Source organism: Urocitellus parryii, chromosome 1, assembly GCF_045843805.1.
Source record: "Urocitellus parryii isolate mUroPar1 chromosome 1, mUroPar1.hap1, whole genome shotgun sequence".
Classification (NCBI taxonomy): domain Eukaryota; kingdom Metazoa; phylum Chordata; class Mammalia; order Rodentia; family Sciuridae; genus Urocitellus; species Urocitellus parryii.
In genome coordinates, this window is record NC_135531.1 from 196043113 (window position 1) to 196065724 (window position 22612).

Here is a 22612-nt window from a genome sequence, read left to right on the forward strand (position 1 = left end):
TCTTTGGAGACCACCACTCAGTCTATCAGACTAAAATTCTTAGAAATCTATTGCAGAAGTTCATGTCAAATAAAGGTAGATTGATGACAGCAGAAGAGATGGGAATTTATTCAAGCTACATTATCCTTGGGACGTGGAATAGATTTAGTGGTAGATTATATACAGATGTGAGAGAGAGTTACAAGGAGTCAGGATAATGCCAGCATTTGACCTGAGCAAATAAGTGATTACAGGTGACATTAAATGAGATAAGAAAACCAGAGAGGGGCCCCCGAGGGTTGTGTGACTTCCTGAGATAGTTGTGAGTTTTGTTAAGTTTGAGACTTCTATTATATATCCAAATAAAATCAGCAATTGGTCACACAAATCAGAAGTTCAGGAGAAAGGTCATTTTTGGAGATGTTCATGTATTAGCCCTTGTGATACTGATAATATTAATGCCACAGGGTAGAAAATAGTTATCTTGAACATGAATGCAGATAATGAAAAACAGCCTATTGAGACATGCATCTTCCCAGTTTTTGAGCTGAAGAAATTGAGGATTAAAGAGATAACTTATCCACAGTTTTATAGATGATAAATGTCAGCTTTGGAAATCCTAATCAGGAATGTGATTTTGAAGGATACTCCCTTTCAGTGATACCACCCTACTTTCTTCAGATGGGAGTGGCTAAATCTAGCATAGGCTTTCACCTAGCAATTTCTATTCACTTAAGAGAGATGCATCTAGGTTGAACAATTTGCTAATATCGATTTGATTCACCCAGGAAATTCCAGCCCAAAGAACTCAATATATTTTGAAGATGTTTCTTGTTGCTTTCTACTGATGCCAAAATATCTGAATTAAAAGTGAAAAACTGCAATCACGATCCATCATCTCCAGATATTCTTGTGTCAAATAGCTACTGGCTTTGACAACTGCTAGAACCACTCTTTGGATGGATACCTCCTGTAATTATATATACAAAGCCAAGAGATGATAGTAAATACTTCACTGCTTTCTATTCAAGGTTCCATTCTGCGGTGATTTATCACGTATCAATTTTAATTCTTGTTGAACTGAAGCTTGTCATGCACAATTCTACATTGTTGTACATTTTGGTGGAAGAAAAATGCTTCTAAGCACCTTTATTTAATTTAACATATTTATTTTTTGAGTTGTAAATACAAGAGATGGATGTTTGTGATTTCAGGGCTAAGAATGAAGTCCTATTAAGCACCATATGGAATGAGTAGGATTGTCTACAATGATGTATGAACTGCATGGTTCTGAGTTGACATCTTGCTGAATATGAATGAGCCATAGCATTTTCTGTGTAAGCTGTCACTTTTTCTTTTTCTTTTTGTGGTGCTGGGGATTGAACCCAGGACTTTGTGCATGTGAGGCAAGCACTCTACCAACTGAGCTATGTCCCCAGCCCTAAACTGTCACTTTTAAGAAACAGGTTTCATATATTTGAATGCATACCATTAATAAAAATTGTGCTTCAAGAGCAGTATAATAAGCAGTTGATTAACTTTGTTAACACACACATACACACACAAATACTACGGCCTTAGGGTCATGGACAGTGTTTAATTCAGTTGAAGATTTTTTTTTCTCTTGCAAGGTTAAAAAAAAAGTCATTTACAATAAAACAATAATAGGTTAATGTGAGGCCACTACAAAATTACTTACTCTATATTGAGGGAGTAATTTTAAGAATTGTGAATAGATTTTAAAAAGAAAGTTACCTAAAATAATGTAAATGACAGATTAAAAACTAAATGAAGATCAAGTGGAAATATATTGAGATATTTTTCAGTGTATATCTCTACTTCATTTGTTGTTCTTTGTTTTCTCTACAATGTTTGCTAAATAATTGATTAAAGATAATAAACATGTTCATAGTTTTGTACATTTGACATGGAATACTCATCTGTATTATTTCACACATAACACAATAATGATTGTGATCTTATCCTAAGAGTTCAGATAACCAAGACTCAGAAATTAATAGGTTTTCCAAGTTTATACAGAAATCTGAAACAGAAATAGAAATACAAATCACTTACTGTAAATTCTATGCTTTCTCCTGTATTGTTCTGTGAGTTATAAAAGTTAAATGTTTTATTAAATACATGGCTACTAGCATATAAAGTAGGCACTTATTAAATTTTACTGTGAATATATTGAAAATTTTCTGTTTTGATAATAATAAAAAACAGTCAATAAAAAACAGACAATCATTTAAAAAGACAAAGGGCATAATAAAGTCGTTGCATATACTAATAAATTTATCATATAATTTTTATTTACAAAGCCTGCCAAATACTTAATGGCTCATATTTGAATTCTAAACTTTTCACCATCAGTATAAGGTAGTAGATATTCTTTTTATTTACTCTTATCTACAATATCCAGAAGCATGCAATATACACAGTATGTGCTCACTGTTGTTCAAGAACAGACACAGGGACAAGATCAGAGTGTGAGTACACAAACAGATATGAGTATACACATAAGATATTTCATTTGAACATGATGATGAGGCCCAGAAGAGATTAAAACTCACTAAGAGACAGATTAATTGAGGAGGAATTTTTTTGACAGCATAATTTTATAAATTGGGCCAACAATTAAAAATCATGAGGTATAACCCCAAATCTGGTGTTTTAATTCTCTAGACTATTGAAAGATCTGGCACTCCATTACCAAATGTAATGGATGAGAAATCAATTAACTCCCATGAAAGGCAACAATTTTGTTCTCTAATTTGAACTTTTTCTCATTGTCCTGGTCTTTGCCATCCAAGTGACACGTGCTACATTCTATGACCTGCCTGGGCCTTTAGGTCGTCTGACTTGGTAATTGTATGTAAGGGGTAGGTGCTTCTGACTTAGATTCAGTAGAGAGAAGGAGAGGGGTGATAAAAATTTATAATTTGTGGGTGCTCTGGTACACGCTTATAGTCCTAGCAATTCAGGAAATTGAGATACAAATTCAAGACCAGCCTCAGCAACATAGTGAAACCCTGTCTCAAAAAACAAAAACCAAAACCACAAACCCAGGACTACTGGGTATACATCTCAGAGGTAGAATGTTCTTCAGTTTAATCACTAGTACAACAACAAAAACAACTGCAAGAAACATGAGATTAGTTTACTTTTTTTTAATCTCAAAGAAATTAACATACTCTCTTAATGAAAAGTACAATTTTACTTCATTCTTTGTATTTTTAACTATTTTCCAGGATATATATACCATTTAGTGCTTCCTATCTGCTTCTTACACTTTCCCAGAAAAGCATTGCATTATTGTACTTAACATTACTATAATGCTATAACATGTTTAAATTTAAATTGCAAATTTAAAATAATGAATTAATACTAAAACAGCACTACAAATTGGAATTTATCTCAATTAATCATTTATGATATCTTTGGTTCATGGAATATGTCAAATTTCATAATAATGTTTTAGATTCTAGAGTTTATGCAACCAATATTCCCAAAACTAGGAGCAGAAGACATTGTTTTGATAATTTATATGTGGTAAAAATTTTAAGAGAATATTTCAATCTCCCTCCATTTTTTTAATCTCAACATCATGATCATGTTGACTTCCTCACCATAAGTAGAATCTGCACAACTGCACAACAGGCACTAGGAATAAGGACACAGGGTTCCACTATGGGAGAACACAGGCTATATAATGATGAGTGTGTCACAAAAACAGGATTGCCACAATATCAAAGAAAAAGTTTATTACAGATAATTGTTTGCTCTGTTTATGTGGTTTCTGTAGAACTAGGATAAGCAATTTAGGTTGCAAAGATTTATAACAGTTTTCATGAAGATGTATGAAATCCCAACAATGCAAGCTTTTTTAATCCACCTATAAATCATTTTACACATTTAATTTCTTCCTGTATAAATTTTATGGGCATACACACACACACACACACACACACACACACACACACACTCACTCACTCACAAAGTTTAAATTACTGCATGCTTTCTGAAAAGGAAAATATCTCTAGGATTCTCCCCCCTTGTTTTCTATCTAATACATAATATAAATTTAAAGAATTCAGTTGTAAACTGTTAACAAATACTACTTTCTTGTAAGAGCATCTGTAGTGCTGTTAGATATTAGGCAAAACCTTTCTTGAAGACAGAAGTAACTGAAAGTTGGGCTTGTCTACACTAAAGGGGACTATAGTATTATGTCCCATAAATCTCAAAAATAACAAGTTTTAATTGCTTCTTCAGTATATTATTGGCATAAGGATTTGATATAGAAGAATAACATATTTGACTTTTCAAGCTGTTGTGCTTGAAATTGAATCATTATTGTACCCACAGTGTTTTGCCTAGTTAGATATAAAAAAAAACAATGTTTCTAATTTGCTAGAAACATTTAGATCCTTTTTCTTATTTTGGAAGGGAAAGTTAAAGGATTCTAGAATACTGTGACAGGTCCTAACTGAGTTCAAAGGGAAACATCCTTACAGGCAGATTTATAGCTGGTAACCTGATCTTTAGAAGCACATTAAAACCTATGAAAGTTATAGTATTATTTTTTCTGTGGAGTTTTCTAGTGGTATTTAACTTAATTCTTTGGAATTAAGACTTGTGTCCTAACATAGTATGAGATGGTGGAGTTAAGCAAAAACACAGAGTATCATTTAGCTTGTGTAGATTTGTATTTTTGAGATTAGAGAGGATGAAGAAATAGTGGTAGGCTTGATTAAGTATAGCATATATATTTCTGAATCTTTCTCAAGCAGATATTGTAACTCCCTCTTTGACCAAACTTATTAATAATCATAGTAAGAATGAAAATCAAATTTGAACTCCTTGGGAAACCCCATGGATTTGACTCATCTTCCAAGGTAATGAATCTAGTGCATGTGGTTTTGCTCAGATGGGCTCACTGAAATGGGACTTTGATTTATTTAGCCTGTGTCTTGTGTTTTCTTCAACAACAAGAACTTCTTTGGAAAATGCAATTTCCCTTTGGCTCAATTTCAACTCTTTATAGGGGATCTGTCTCCATTCATTTCTTGTACCTTTTCTTTAGGGAAAAAGCTTTTGCACAGTGAACATTTTAATTTCTGAAGAGTAGCATGTCTATTCACACAGATACACAAATTAGAAAAGTACTGACTAACTTTTATGTCTGATTGCACTAAGAAAAATGTCATTATATAATACTTTTTAAAACTACTATTGTGGGTGTGATGAAGACTTTTTAAAAGCATCAAGTTTTTAATCCGTTTCTGCTTTAAATAGGTAAGTATAATCAAATATTTCAAATATATTTTCCAACTGGGTTGGAAAGTAAATTTTTAATTTTAAAATATCTTTTAAGGATGCTTTATGACAAATGAAAACTTTCTGCCATCTCTGCTTGACATGATCCACCAAATGTAAATTATTTAATTAGTTTGATGGATATTGACCAGCTGCTCTCTATATCTATGGCATATCTATGGCTTGGAATATTAAGCTTTATTAAGTGTATCTCTTGGAATATGAAGTGACACTGACTATTGTTCATGAAATAATAAAACCTAATTCATTTGAGTGATCAATAAATATATTAAACTACTTTAAAAAGTAAATATTAGATTTAAAATATGAATTTGAGTGAGTGCCTGTCTGCCTGTATTTGTGGGTGCTCAATCTTAAGCATGCATCTGTCCTTGGATTCCTTAGTTTATGGAGCTTTCATAGGAGCAGAATTTAGAAAATCAATTACCTATCAGCAAGCCATTTATTATTATTTGCATCACTTAGAAAATGAAAGGGTTAATTTTTCATTTTCTTTAGACTTTAAAATTCTATAAAAACCTCTTTGCTTTAGGACTGTGGTTCTCTAATTTTAGTATGTATCAGAATCAGGGGAAAGGTTTATTAAAATACAGATTCTGGAGTTAAGCTAGACGTGTTAAGGCAGAAAGAGCTGAGACCTCCCCCCAATACCTTTTAAAAATTAACGGTTTTTGCCTTATCTTCAAAGAGAAGTGCCTAATTAAAAATGGGTGACGTTGAGAAAGGCAAGAAGATTTTTGTTCAGAAGTGTGCCCAATGCCACACGGTGGAAAAGGGAGGCAAGCACAAGACTGGGCCAAATCTCCATGGACTGTTTGGGCGGAAGACTGGTCAGGCTGCTGGATTCTCTTATACAGATTCCAACAAGAACAAAGGCATCACCTGGGGAGAGGATACACTGTTGGAGTATTTGGAGAATCCCAAAAAGTACATCTCTGGAACAAAAATGATCTTCGCTGGCATTAAGAAGAATGGAGAAAGGGCAGACCTAATAGCTTACCTCAAAAAAGCCACTAATGAGTAATAGCTACTGCCTTATTTATTACCAAACAGAAATGTCTCTTGGCTTTTTTATGTGCACCATAATTTAATTGATGTGATACACCAGAAATGAGATCATGAATGACTGACAAAATTATTTTTGTTGGACAATCCTGATTTAATAAAACTTACTTGTAGTTAAATTAATATTTTGGTTATATTCCCACTTCAGTAAATTCTATCACTGTTTCCCCTTTTTAAAGTTGTGGTTGGACTTAATTAGTAATGTTCAGTATTTCACAAAAATGGTGAATGACATCTGAAAACTGGTTTTATATTTAGTTTTATAGAACTGATTATGTGAATATGTTTAAAATATGGGAGAAATCCCTTCACTCTCTCAGAACCAAGCATGATTCACATTTGTTTCAATTTGTGTTCATTAGCCTATTAAAGGTTGAAGATAAGGAAGCAGTGTCTACTTTATATTTTTGTTGACCATGCCAATTTAATTAGAATTCCCTGTATCTAAAATGCTGTTCTTTCCTTATGGAAAGGCATTTTTAGTGTGGTTTATGTATGATATTAAATAAAGAATATTTAACACTTCTCAAATTTAAAAAAAAAAAAAACCAGATTCTGGGCCCCACTGTTAGAATTTCTTCTTTGGTAGGTTTGTAGTGAGATCTGTAAATTTGCATTTTTAACTGATTCCAAAGTGGAAGGTTGGGACCACATTTTAGAACCAATAATCTAAGGATCTGATTAAATTTTTAATTTATCTGGTATGGTTTGGACCTAGAATGTCCCCCAAAGCATCATCCATCAGAGGTTTGGCTTGGAGAAGTGACTGGATCATGAAGACTATGACCTCATTAGTGGATTGATCCATTGATGGCTGAGTGGGGTATGGGGTAATAGGAGCTAGTTGAAGCATGCTAATCACTGGGGTTGTGCCCTGGAAGGATTTATAGTCTCCATGTCCTCTTTCTTATTCTGACTCTACTTCCCAGATACCATGAGCTGAGCAGTTTTCCTTTGCATGCCCTTTCACTTTGGTGTTCTGCCTCACTCAGTCCCAGAGCAGTGGAACTAACCATGGATTGAGATCTCTGAAACCATAAGCCAAAAATAAAACTTTCCTGCCTTATGTCACAGTGATGAATAGCTGAATGACCCAGAAATTGATGTTAAGAAATGGAGTGATTGCTGTGACTATTTTTGATCATCAGGATGAGAAGACTTTGGAACTGGATTGTGGGAGAAGTTTGGAAAAGTTTGGAGATGTAGGCTGCAGAAGTCTTAGTATGTTGTAAGAGGAGCTAAATGAGCAATTCTGGTGGGATTTCAGAAATCCAGAATGGCAATAGGAATGAAGACAGTAAAGATTGTACTCAGGAGATTTCAAATGGAAATGAGGATTCTGTTGGGAATTAGATTAGAGGACATTTTGTTACATTCTGGCAAATAATTTGTATATATTTAGTGGATATTCTGAGACTTTCTGTGAGGCTGAATTTAAGGGTGATGAACTGATTAATCTGATGGAGGAAATTTCAAGGCTATTCAGCATTCAAGCAGTGGCATGGATATTGCTGACTGCCTTTAACCAACTTTACTGTGACAATCAGGAGCAAAAAATAGCAGAGAGGATCGATTTAAAAGACTTGTCGTTTGGACAGAAAAGCATATGTAAAATTGGGGCCAAGAAAGGTATAGTTGCTGAAGAGATAAGCACCATTAAACAGAAACCAGTAACTTTGTACAGAGAGAATAGAAAAGATACCGGTTGAGTATCTAAGTGATCAGCAAGACCTTACCCACAACCTCAAGGGTACATGTGTACAAGACTTTCCTTTAAGAAGAGTGTTCTTACATAGGGCTGCCTGGGAAGTTTTTTCCTCTGGATTTGGTTCACCAAGCTTAACAACCTAGGCACTCCGAGGCTGCTGCATCTATGGTTCAAGGGTTCATGGCTAGTGCTTGAGCTAGCAGCAGACATTGATGTTGTCTGTGTGGTGGTGGCATCAATGCAAATGATGGAGTTATGGGGTCATGAAGGTTTTCATCCACTGTTCAAAGGAAGACCTGGGAGAACAGGAAATATGTGTCAGGTTTAGAATCCTTACAGGCAGTCCCTGAAAGGACAATGGGTAGAGCTGTAAGACTAAAGCCTAAGCCAACATGGAGACCCTAGAAAGTTAAAATACACCAGAAGTGTGAACTATGAGCCATGGAAAGCTGCAGGCAACAAGTTAAGTCAGCCTCAGAGAAACCATGTAGGGTGCAACCAATTAAACCACAGGGTAGGGCTTCCCTTGGTTTTTTGGGCCCTCATAACCAATTGCTCTGATGCTTGACATGGAGCTAAATGATTTAATGTTTGATCTACTGGGTCCCCGTTTTGCTTTATTCCTGTCCCTTCTATGTTATGCTCGAATTGCCTTTTGGAATGGGAGTATTTCATCTGTGGCATTATACTTTAGAACTATGTAACCTGATTTTTTATTTTTATAGGGGCTCACAGATAAGAATGTGCCTTGATTCTTAAAAGAGACTTTGGACTTGGACTTTTGAGCAATGCTGGAACTGTGAAGACCATGGGGACTCTTAGAGAGGAACTCTTGGAGAGGGATTAAATGCACTTTGCATTGCAAGATGGATATAAACTTTTGTAGGGCAATGGCTGAATGTTATGGCTTAGATCTGGAAAGTCCTCTAAGGTATAATGGTTCAGAAGTGGGAGTTTTGGGAAATGATTGGGTCATGAGTGCTCTGATCTCATCAGTGGATTAATTTATTGATGGCTGAATGAACTTCTAGGAGGTAGGACCAGGTTAGAGGAAATTGGTACCAAGTGTGTGGCCTAGAATATTTTTATATTATTGTTGACCTCTTCCTAATTCCAATGCAAATGATGGAGTTATGGGGTTGTGAAAGTTTTCATCCACTGTTCAAAGGAAGACCTGGGATATTAGTGGATATTCTGAGACTTTCTGTGAAGTCTCCCTAGTCACCATGAGCTGAGTGGCTTTCCTCTGCTATGCCCTTCCACCTTGATGTTCTACCTCACATCAGACCCAGTGCAATGGAGCTGGTTGACCATACACTGAAACTTCTGAAACCATGAGCCAACATAAAGATTTCCTCTAAGTTGTTCTTGTCAGGTATTTTGGTTACAGTGATAAAAGCTGGGTAACACTGGAAGGTAAACAAGTGTGTAGGTAAAGAAATGGACAACAGATCCTTTGTATAATTATTGAATATACTAGAGAGACTAAACCAATTTGAATGTTTTAAAGACATCATAAAAACTAGACTTAAGTATCTCTCCATTACTGTAATTTAGGTTACCTGTTGGGACACTCAAACACAAATAGTTAGCTACTTGAGCCAAAATTCTTCCATTGTTAGTTATCAAGTTGCTTTTTAAAGCAATAAGTTAGCTAAATTGCATTATGTTTATTGTTGTCATCAAATATAACTGGCATCATTAATCTACTAGAATTTAATTGCACTCAGATTTTAATTCTATTTCCCCTGTTCATAGGGATTTATTGTATTTTTTCATAGCAGACTTTATAGAGCTTCTACATGAGAAAATGATATGCCACAGTACTAAAGTAATTTTCTACTTGATAGTTTTAATATCATCCTCTTATTTTCTAATATTTTACATACAATAAAAGTACTGTGCTAGTAAATTTTGACTTGGTTTAGCAGAAACATGATGCATGTAATATTCCCATAACAAGATAATCGATTAAGTGTCAAACAATACAGCCACCACCAAAAGCAACAAAAGTACTTCCTATTATATGTGCCAATATCTTATTAGAAAAAAATAGCATTAACCTCAATTTTATACTAATTGATTTTCACTATGGTAGTGCAGCAGTTTAATTGATTTAGTGAGAAGAATAATTGCAGAGAACTAAATTCGAACAGAAACCATTTCTAAGTTCACAATAATTTTATTTCAAGAGTTTGTATCATCTCCATTCATAAACATTTACTGAGCAAATATATTATGCTGGACTACTAAAATACAAAGTTAGCTCTAGTATCCTAAAATGATTACAATATAGAAAATAAAAGACAAAAGCAAAGGAACCATAAAAATTCATTAATAAGCAATAAATTTATGTTACAATAGAGGGATATTTCAGAGAAGAGATTATTTTCTGGGAGAGGGAACTTCATGCTTCACAAAGATAAAGGTATTTGACATTATATGTTTTCATTAATTGTTAGCTTTGATAAGAATCACAGAAAATGATCGTAGCAATAGGAAGTACATGTGCGCAGTCATGCTAGCATGAAAGAATGCTCATGTTCAGAAACTATAGTTTTGGTAGTGATAGAAGATGTGATGAGCTGTGAGTGTCAAGGTGGAGGTCACATCCAGGTCAGGAAAGGCCTTTTCTGCCTTTTTTGTAAAAAGACACTTCAATGAAGGTGTTGGGGTACCAGCAATTTGTGCCTAGTAAGTGTTGCCTTGTGGTGACATGAGAAGCCTTCAAAAAACATGATGGGTAAGGAGAAGGGAAGGAGAAGGGAAACTGGCCACTTCCCTTCTCTCAAATTTGAGGTAGAAAATCAAAGCAGACTAACTTTTGTTGTAAGTCAAAGAATGCACTAAGAAAACATCTGAAGAATCCATCTGTGCAGGGGGCATGCAGCGTAATCTATATATCCCTCCCCCCACTGTTTGTTGGCATGGTGCAACTTTTGTTTTCTCTCAGACTGCCACTGCCACGAGTAATAACTCTCTCTGTTGATTCCTCCCAGTTCTTTCTTTGATATCTGTAAATAGTATACTGGGGCATTTGCAGCCCTGGGGTTGAACCAAGGTTTTGAAGGAGATGAGTTTGAAGCAGGTCATTTCAGAAGATAACCCAACAGTAGAAAAAAATGAACTGAAGGATAATGAGCCTAGGGGGTTAAATAAATATGGTGAAGAGCTATGTTAGACAGCTTTTCATCAGTCTGACAAAAAGACCTGACAAGAACAACTTAGAGGAAAAGAAGTTTATTTTGGCCCATCCTTTCAGGGGTTTAGTTCATGGTCTACCCACTACATAGCTCTGGGCTCAAGGTCAGTTAGAACATCATGCAGGAAGGGTGTAGTAGAGAAAACTGCTTAGTTCCTAGTGGTTGAAAATCAGAGACATGGAGACAGGGGGAGATGGGGGTGGGGGAGAGAGAAAGATGTATGCCAGTGACAAAATATAAAGCCCAAAGGCAAGACCCTAGTGACCTACTTCCTCTAACCATAACTTACTTGCCTACAGTTACCACCCAGTTAATCCATTTAAGTGCCTTTTTTTATCCACTAATTAAGTTACAGTGTTCATGATCTATTCATTTCACCTCTGAACATTCTTGCATTGTCTCACGCATAATCTCTTGGGGGATATCTCATACTCAAACTATAACAGGAGGCTATTCACAAAACCATTTCAACAGTTATCAGCATTTTATCTAACATAATGAAAAAAAATAAAAGAACAATGATGTTCCAGTTATTAAGAAATTTTGTAGCTAATTAGCTATGGTAGGTATAGAGTCACATAATGAATTTCAAAGAGTTTCCTTAGGTGACCAGGTGAATATTGATGCTAATGTCTGGAATAGTGAAGACAGATGGGGGGGGGACAGATTACAGAGACTTTAATCTCGTATTAATGGTTACACTGAATCTAAGGATATACAGAACATCCTACTGAAAATATTTAACAGACAAGTCAATCTATAGGCCTGAATCACAGGAGAAAATCAGGATGAATATATAATATTCATAAGAGTAAAACAAATAATATATAAAGGTGTGAAAAGAGTTAGATTGACAAAAGATTACTGGCAAGAACCAAACCTTGGGAGTACCAACATTTAGTGTGGACACTTCAAAACAGAATGACATGGAGCATCAAAGAGAAGAAACAGAGAAATTATGAAAAGAAAAGCCAAGATTGATACTTTTTGAATGAAGAACTTTTCTGCCATTTGCAGAACCATTTTTCTGAGTGTCCTTGGACTCACCCAGTTATCCCTCTCTTCTCACATGTAATTCTCTAGAATAAATGGAGTATGTTCTGGCAATACAACATCCTGAGATTGGAGGAGTTGGCCAGAAAAGTCCAGGGGTTGTTCCAGTCCCTCACAGAACAGGATGTACTTTAACAATTTCACACAATGATTCCTGTTGTTCCTGGGGTATAAAATTCAGGTGGGCTTCTTTCCTGAGTCCCTTTTGCAGAGCAAGAGAAATGAGTGCAACAAAGATGTTAACTACCCTGGAAAGCAATACAAAAACTTGGGAGACTGACTCAACAGGAGCCATAAGCTTCTACTGTCCCTTGCTGCCTATCTGAGTAATTAACTTTCTTTATTTAACTTGTTTGAGTGTTTAGTCTCCCCAGACTCATGCAAGTAGTAGCCCAAGATGCAGTGGACTGAAATAGTAATAAATGTACAGAGCATCTGCATCACATCATTGATTTATTAATTCAACATATGTTTAATATGTTTTTAGCATATGGCAGTTACTCTGCCAGGGATATAGGACACTATAAATGTAATCCCAGATATCAGAACTGCAGCATTACAGGAAGGAATCACAGTTTCAAAATGTGATGATGATAATGAGTAGTGAATCTCAAGAGAAGTAAAATTCAAGGAAGACTATAAGGACATAGTTTGACTTTCAGACCTACCTTGGGGATGGTTTGAAAGGTTCCTTAGGAATAGTAATTAAAAAAAAATTATTTGTGCTTTTTAGTTATATATGACAGTAGAATGTATTTTGATATACATTCATCCATCCAGTAAAACTTCCCATTTTGTGGTTGTACATGATGTGTAGTTATACTGGTCTTGTGTTCATATATCAATGTAGGAGAGTTATGTCCATTTCATTCTAATTCTTTCTCATTCCCATTCCCCCTGCCTTTCCTCCATTACCTCCTATCCAATCTGGTGAACCTCCTCACTCTTACCTCCTCACTGCCTAGTATGAGTCAGCATTCATATATCAAAGAGGACATTCAGCCTTTGATTTTGGGGGGTTTGGCTTTTTTCACTTAGTATGATAGTCTCCAGTTCCATCCATTTACCAGCAAATGCCATAATTTCATTTTTCTTTATAGCTGAGTAATATTCTATTGCAGGTGCACATTTTCTTTATCCTTTGCTCTGTTGAATATCATTTAGGTTGGTTCTATAGGTTAGCTATTGTGAATTGAGCTGCTATAAAGATTGATGTGGTTGGACACAGTGGCGCATGCTTGTAATCCCAGAGGCTTGGAAGGCTGACAGGAGGATTGCAAGTTCAAAGACAGCCTCAGCAATGGTGAGATGCTAAGCAACTCAGTGAGACCCTGTCTCTATATAAAATACAAAATAGGGCTGGGGATGTGTCTCAGAGGTCAAGTGCCCTTGAGGTCAATCTCTTGTATCAAAAAAAAATATTGATATGGTCGATTCACTATAGTATGTTAATTTTAAGTCCTTTGGGTGTAATCCAAAGAGTGGGATAATTGGGTCAAATGGTGATTATATTACTACTTTTCTGGGGAATCTCCCTACTGCTTTCCACAGTAGCTGCAGCAATTTATAGCCCCACTAGCAATGTCTAAGTGTACCTTTTTCCCCACATCCTTGCCAACATTTATTGTTACTGATATTCTTGATAATTGCCATTCTGAGTAGAGTGAGATAAAATCTTAGTGTAGTTTTAATTTGCATTTCTCTAATTGCCAGTGATGTTGAACATTTTTTCATTTATTTGTTCATCATTTCTATTTCTTCTGTGAGGTATCTGTTCAGTTACTTTTCCCTTTTATTGATTGCATTACTTTTTTTTATTGTGAAGTTTTTTGAGTTCTTTATGTGTCCTGGAGATTAATGCTCTATCCAAGGTGTAGGTGGCAAAGATTTTCTCTCATTCTAGAGACTCTCACTTTGTGTTCTTGATTGTTTCCTTTGCTCTGAAGAAGCTTTTCAGTTTGATACAATACCATTTATTGATTCTTGATTTTACTTCTTGCAATTTAGTTTTCTTGTTGAGGAATTCAGTTCCTAAGCCGACATGATGAAAATTTGAGCCCATTTTTTTTTCTTCCAGTAAGTGCAGAATCTCTGATCTAATGCCTAGGTCCTTGATCCACTTTGGGTGGAGTTTTGTGTAGGGTGAGAGATATGGGTGCAATTTCATTTTATATGGATTTCCACTTTTCCCAGCACCATTTGTTGAAGAGGCTCCTTTCTCCAATGTATGTTTATGGTGCCTTTGTGTATTATGAGGTCACTGTATTTATGTGGGTTTCTCTCTGTATCTTCTAGGAATAGTAACTTTAAGGCAAAACCTTAAAGGTTAAATAATGACTAGTTCAATATTATGGAAAGGAACAGACATACTGAATACCAGTTACAAAAGCCAAAGGTGAGAGAAATCGTGGCACATTTAAGAAACTAAAATTGTACCAGAAAGTAGCATTGGAAGTTAAAATGAAATAAAAATTCTCACATTATATGACATGTGAATAATAATGGATGCTAATGACCATTTTCTTCTTGAGGGCACCATCTCCCTTAGTTTTCTGATACCCTTCTCATTTTCATTCTAATTTTCTGTTCTCTTATTCACAGGCATTTTTGCCAAGCATCATCCAGTATACAGGAATTAGTTCTATACAAGGTGAGTTTTCACCCTATGACATCTCCCTTGGTAATCTCACCTACCCACGGGGCTTTCCTTGGCATCTATGTCACCAGCATGCAACCCTTTCCTGTATTTATCTTCAGTCCATACTTCTTTTCTTCAGACACAATTATCTGCCTTTGAAACATCTCTCAGCTCAAATTGACATATGTAAAATTAAACCTTGGTCTTTTGTGTTAAATCTAGATGTGTTCATGGCTCCTCCCTACTCCTTATGTATGAGGAGACCTAGACATTGAACCTTTCCTCAGCTCAATGTCCAAGATTAGCAGGATAATTAATTACAAAAGTTACTTGAATATTTGGCCCTCTTCTTTTCTCCCATTTCAAACAAGGCTTTCTATTGCATCCCTCCTGCACGTTTGTTCTAGGACTGGGAGTAAAATTTAATCTAAAACAATGGCTCTGTATATCTTTGGTAACAGTTTTATTGTGGTTTCAAATTAAAGATGTTAGTCTTCTGAGGGTGGGAGATAGTCTTATCAAGGAGGTGAGTAGCCTGCTGGTAGATGGCCTTATCCTGGCCCTGAGAATGTTGGATTTTAGGAAAGAGGTGAAACCTTACGTAGAGTTCAAATGCAAGAGTTGGCATGCTGTGCTTGGACAGTAACAGTGGAGAATGAGCTTCAAGAAAACAGAATAAAAGAATTTTGCAAACACAAGTTTTGGTATGATTCTTAGTCTACAAATTTCTGCAAGAATTATTATGTCTACATTACTATATCCCTTCACACATATTTATAGTCACTCACTGAGAGGTAACCTCAAACTTCAAGACACTTGTTGCATCTCTCATAATGGGAAAAGGGACCTTTTTCCTCTCATATTTTGCCATCAATTTTCACAATTTCATTGTGCTCAATTTTTGCAACTGGTTTCATTTAAGAACCTACCAAAATAGAGAGAGAATATTTGCATGAACCTGAAATGTGTCGTCAAATGAGTGTCTTATTCAAAAAACACTCTTGAAAATATCATCCATTAAAGTGAGTTATTATAGTTTTATTTTCAGTTTTTGAGACTCCTCTGCAAGATAAATCGCCCTAGATATCCTAGATGAATACATTTTGTTATGAATGTATAAGGGGAGTTTCTTAATGCAAGAGAAGTTAGGTTATAAAAATATTTTTATACTCTAATTTGAAGGCTCATATATAATCAGTCTTGAAATATTTATATCCCCATAGTAACTGAGTGACCCAACCATCTGTCACTGAACACAGTTCTGAAATAATAATGGACTAACACTGATACAGAAGAAGTTGTAGATTTAAGGTCCTTTAACTGAGTCATTATTTCTACTTGGGTGAGACTGGAAGTCTAATCAATGGTTATGTATTTCTTTATTTTTTTAAATTAATATTGAGATGTGAAAACCCAGACCTAGAATCAAGGGAGAACATACATTTATTTATTTATTTACCTATCTATCTTTTTCTTTATTTATTTTTACACCCGGGATTAAACCAAGGCACACCAGCTCTTTTAATTTTTTTGTTTGTTTGTTTGCTTTCAGACAGAGTCTCACTAAGTTGTTAAAGGCCTTACTAAGTTGCTGAGCAAGAATGTTGAACTTGTAATCCTCCTGCCTCAGCCTCCAGAGCTGCTATGTTTATAGGTGGGAGCCATTTATGCCTGATGATCTTGATCATTTTTATCCCTATATATGTGACCTAGGAGTATTTCACTTAATTACATAAACTTCATTTTTTTTTACTAAGTAGTAGATGATCCCTTTTGGTTTCACTGTTTTTTGATGGTGAGCTCTTTCTCTCTCCCCCCAAACTACCTATTCTTCTCTCTACATTGCTTCATTTGAATATGACATATATTAGAAGAGTTATGGTATATCCAGAAAAAAATAAAGAACATTTCATATAAGAATAATTTGTATATGTACTAACCTTCCCCTCATATATGTGAAAATATCTATGGTTAATGCAGACTCTTTTTTCTTCAAACATCTGTATCATTATCACTCCAATTATCTATTTCTACATTAAAAACTACCTCCAAGTTACAGATTTACAACAGTAATAATGACTTACTTTGCTCAGTAATCCACAAGCAAGGCATTGCTTGTCTGACTCATGTGACAGTAGCCAGGGAACCTGACAGAGGCTGGTTGACCAACCTCCAAGACTGCTTCTCCATGTGGATGACCACCTGATACTGGGTATGGATTGGAAATCAAGTTCCAATTCTTAGTGGAAGTTTTCTTTTCCTCATCATGTTATCCTCTCCAGGAACTGCTTGACTTCCTGTCACACATGTTCTAAGTTTGAAAATTCCAAATAAAGCATCCTGACAACCAAGCATATCAATAGATCTAAGTAGAATCTATGAGGCCCCTTGTTATCTGGCATAGAAACCCCAAAAAGACATTTCCACTATAGTTTCCCCTGTATTATTTTGGTAAAGCAAGTGATAATATCAGGAAAATTCAAAGGAAGGAGGGTTCAGCTCCTCTCTTTTTTTTTATTTTAATATTTATTTATTTATTTTTTTATTCTCGGTGGACACAACATCTTTGTTTGTATGTGGTGCTGAGGATCCAACCCGGGCCACTCGCATGCCAGACAAGCGCGCTACCACTTGAGCCACATCCCCAGCCCTCAGCTCCTCTCAAGGAGAGAAAGAGCAAAGTATTTTTGCTCGAACCATTTTCTTTAAGATTTTAAAATAAAACCTGCCAACTGAGGTCTCTGTGTTAATTTTCTATCAAATGTGAAATCGATGATGGGATTTTGTATGATTTGGTATTCCTATTGTTAAGAGACATAGAAAACATTCATTAGTATTCTAAATGGTGAATTTAAAAATAGAATGAGTTATATTTCAAGAGCTATGGAAACACAGGAAAAGTATGTTCAAATCTTGGAAGCTTGGGAAGTCTTCCAAGAGGAAGTAACAATGAGCTAATTGTGTAATCTTGATTTAGCTGTTCTACTGATATTTTTTGTATTTATTTATAGACATTTTAAAATTAGGGCCTTGTGAATATACATAAATATTGATATGATACAAAATTAGGTTGTTAAATTTTGTGTTTTTTCTCTTTTTTAATGTAGATATTTTAGGCTATAATTTTTTTCTTTAGCAGTACATTTTTGGTGGTATGTTGTGTTTTAATTTTCATTAATCTCACAATATTTGTATTGTCCTTTTTGATTTCTTCTTTGACTTTCTTTGGATTGGATATTCAGTTGGCTTCTATAGACCTTTGATTGTTTACCAGGATCCTATAAGGTTAATCCATTTGATATCTCCTATAAGGTTAATCCATTTGATATTTCCATGAGAGAATAAGTTTTTGGAGCATCCTATGCTGCCATTATGCTGATGTCACTACTGAAATTTATTTTAAAATAACGATTTAAGTAAGAAAAATTGGCATAAAAGATGGAGCAAATTTGTGAATTCACTGGTGTAGTCATAGATTTAATGTGTTGAATTAGCATTATGATTGAGCTTTTAAAATACAAACCCTGAAAGACTGCTCAGGGTCAAATCATGGATACTCCCACTTACCATATTTTTCTTTTGAAAATCATTTTTTTGCTTCAGTTTCTGCATTTGAAGAATTGAGATTATTGTGTGTATTTGAAAAGTAAATGTGTTAATCTCTTATAAAATGAAAGGAAGGTAGTCTTTAAATTAGTGTGTAAAGTAAAATAGTGTTTGCCACAGATTTACATATAAACAAATGATTAGATGTTACTGTTGCTCTATATGAACTTTACGTATATCAATGTTATAAAGAATATTGGTTTGTCTAATTGATTTCCTGAACAGTTTTAAAATACTGATAAAGTCAATTATTTCTGAGATCTGTATCTATGTATGTACTAATGAGGCATGTATTTATTTAAATATGTTGATGCTACTTTTTCAATATTCTAGTAATTTTTTCAATATTCTAACAAATATCATAAAATGAGACTTTTAATTTATTTGTAACTGTAAATATTGTTCAATTTTGCCTTATATTTATCTAGTATTTCTAATGAGAACTCTGATAGAAATAATAATAATATTTCCTACTACTGTTTGAAGCTATTTATGCACCAGGCATCATCCAACTAGTTGATTTTCAAGTGTTTTATTCAAAATAATCATGTGAGGTATGTACAATTATGAACTTCTCTTTATACCTAAAGAAACCATAATTAACAAATCATTTTTTCAGACTCATATCTCCATCTGTGAAGGATTATTTTATAGCTAGATGAGTTGGCAAAGCTGACAAACTTTTCATAGGTTGCTGTTTAACTTATTCTCTGAAAGTAAAATTAATAACAGATTATTTTTATTTTATTTGTTATCTTTGACGATTTTGCTTCATCTTATTTAACCTATAAGTCTGAGTATAATTCAATCTTAAAATATCATTTCATATGAAAGTTTGTCAAATATGCAACCATCTTATCATTATAATTTTACATATATATGCCTATATTCTTAAAAGAAAAAAGGTCATGTTGTATTCCTTTAATATAAATATTCTTTTTATGCAAATAAAATATTAATTTATCAAATGGTAAGAATTTTCTAAGATTAATTTCTTACCACAATATCCTATTCCTTTTTACAGTGGCTCTGGACATGTCTGCCTCCCACCTTGTGAAATTGGCAAACAAGTACAAGCTGACAAGGAAGTACCTTATCTTCATTGTTCCAGTGATGTAGAGCTCACAGGCAATGTTTGGGATGCCAATGACAAATCAAAGGATAGGGATAGAAATGCTGAAGATGATAATGATTTCCTGAAGGGTGAGAAAACCACCAGGGAAAAGTCTACTTCAATCTTTCATTATAAAATTCATTTTTGCAGAAAGACAGCCTTACAGTGAAACAAGGTTCTCTGTCCTTCATTTTACCTTTAGTGTAAAAAATCAAGTGAGCAGAACTCCAGCTAATATCAGGGGATTTTGTTTCTTTATTTTTGAAAGCTAGAGCCTGGCTATTTCTAGAAGTGCTCATTTACTCCCATATCCTGCTGAATATCTCTAGCACAGTGGAAGCACTCTACTTCATAATGAAAAATAATATGATTTTTTAAAATAATCATCAAAGTCAAATTTAAATAATTCTTAATATACCTTGTTTAAAATCGTAGAAAATATGTACTTAAAGAAAGCTCTATATTAACTCTTACGATCATAAAGAAGTGTGTACTTTCTAAGAAAAAAAATTGAATAAAATATTCAAAGTTCTGTTAAATTCACACAACCAGAGAGAATAATTTTCTCTATATAATTAATTTTCTTGGTACTAAAACTTTGCAAGTATTAGCAAATTTTTGTTTGTAAAAATAACTTAGGAAAATTCTGAAATACATTTTCCTATCATTTAGTGCCTATCACAACTGCTCATCTCTGCTATTTTAGCATGAAAGCAACCATACAGAAATACATAATAAGTGGGTGGGGTTGTGTTTAATGTAGTATTGTTTACACTAATAGATAAAGGGCCAGATTTGTTCCACAGGCTATAGTTTGCCAATCCTATTCTACAATATAGTTATTGAAATATCAGTGTATCTTGGGGATTGAAACATATATAAGTTCAGTGGTAGAGTCTGGGAAAATTTTATTAAATTGAGTATCTTCAAAGTGTGGTGTGCTTTTCAGTGATGCAATTTATTATTTCTCTCACTATATTTTATTTATTGTAATACCTGCTATCTGGGAGAATCTCTAAAGTATCCATTATGTAGCTCATCCTTATTCTAGGTCAATGTTGCCTAAATTACAATCAGGCATTAATTCAGGAGCTCTGCCTTTACCACAATAAGTCATAGGTCCCCTAGATCATCACAGAGCCCTTAGGGGAATCTAATAGGAATTGGTGTGACTTTCCTATGAGGAATATTTTGTGGAACACGATAAATCCATTACTGTCAGGGGAAGCTACAGATTGGTGGATAGCTCTGTTCACAACTCTCTCAATTTGATTAAAATCCAATGGGCTCATATCTAATAAACATACCCTTTCAATTTCTTTATATAATTTAGGGATAGCCCCATGAAAATACTCATCAGTGTGCTACTGCACAGTCTGGGGGATGTGAAGAACTCATGATGGATTCTTAGGCTTCCTTGACTAATGTCTCCAACATGACTTCTTAATCTCCGCAATGATCAAGTGGCTATTAAAGATAAAACTGTGCTAACCTTTTCAAAAATTAGAAGAGCATAACTACAAGTGAAGCGACAATGACTTCCTGGAGAGCCAGCCTCATAGGTGAAAGATCGCCCTACCCAGGCAGGAGGAGTGTATGCATTATTTATACAGTGTGTCTGGGGTCTGCATGAAAGATGAAATCCCACTCTGGGAAGTGCCTTTCTCAGCAGGACTATTTTAGTTAAAGTGCACAAAGTAGTGGGCTGCATTTCCATAAGCTGACTAGAAATGGAGAAAATGAGTGCAATGTAATTTCTTCTCTCTAGACTTGAGCCTATGTAAAAACAGGACTAATGAATAACATAGGTGAAAATCAATTGGCTGTTTTAGTGTGCCATTGTCTGGAAGAGTTTATATAGAAATAACAAATAGCTACTTAAAGTTATTAGCTTATTTCTCTACACCTTCATTTAGATTTATCATTATTTAATGCATACCCAAGAGAAAAGAAGCTGTTTCTTCTCAAATCCAGTTACCTCTACTTGCAACCCTGCCATCAATCTTGCAGTCAAGAAAGCACAAACCTTGATGCCTCTGAAAGGGTGAAGGGTAGAGAAATATTTTTAAAAAGTAAAATTTATCAACATCAAATTTAAGAATTGCTATAGTGCATGAGGTATAACCTAAGGTCTTCATACTCTATATTATTCTGAGCAATGGTCTATAGCAATATTCAAATCCTAACATCTCTCTGAATACAACCAGTTTTTTTCATGGGTACATGCCTTTAACAATGCTGCTATTGGTGGTTGGAATGAATTTTGCTGTCCTACCTGACAGTTCAGGATACTCTAGTGCAAAAACATGGATTCACAATATACATGTGTACATGGGTACATATGACCCAGTGGGCACAAGGAAAGGGAACAGGGGAGAGAAAGGAGAGAAGGGAAAGGGAAAGCACTGGAAACTAAATGAGGTCATTTAGTTTCTTTTATAATTATGTCAATAAAAAGTGTAAAAAAAAAACCCTCAAACAGATAGTTACATAGCAATTGTGTTGGTCAGCTTTACATTGCTGTGACAAAATGTCTAAGAAAATAATTTAGAAGAGAAAAGATTTATTTTGGCTCATGGTTTCAGAGGATTTAATGCATAGTCATCCGAATCCATTGCTATGTGCCTGTGATGAGGCGGAGCATTATGGTGGAGAGGCCATGACAGAGTAGAGCAGCTCCTTATGGTGATTGTCAAAGAGAGAGAGAGAAAGAGAGAGAGAGAGAGAGAGAGAGAGAGAGAGAGAGAGAGAGAGAGAGAGAGAGAGAGAAGAAGGGGCCAGGGACAAGATCTGGCCTCCAACAGCACACCCCCAAGGGCTTAGTCCCCTTATCTGGGTCCTACCTCCTAAAGTTTCCAACACCTCCCAATAGTACATTCATATCATGCATTCAGTGGCCTAAT

General features: G+C 34.9%; 1 pseudogene; it reads left to right on the forward strand.

The window, feature by feature from the left end:
* Positions 1–5997: 5997 nt before the first annotated feature.
* Positions 5998–6444, forward strand: LOC113182868 (cytochrome c, somatic pseudogene; annotated as a pseudogene).
* Positions 6445–22612: the final 16168 nt, after the last annotated feature.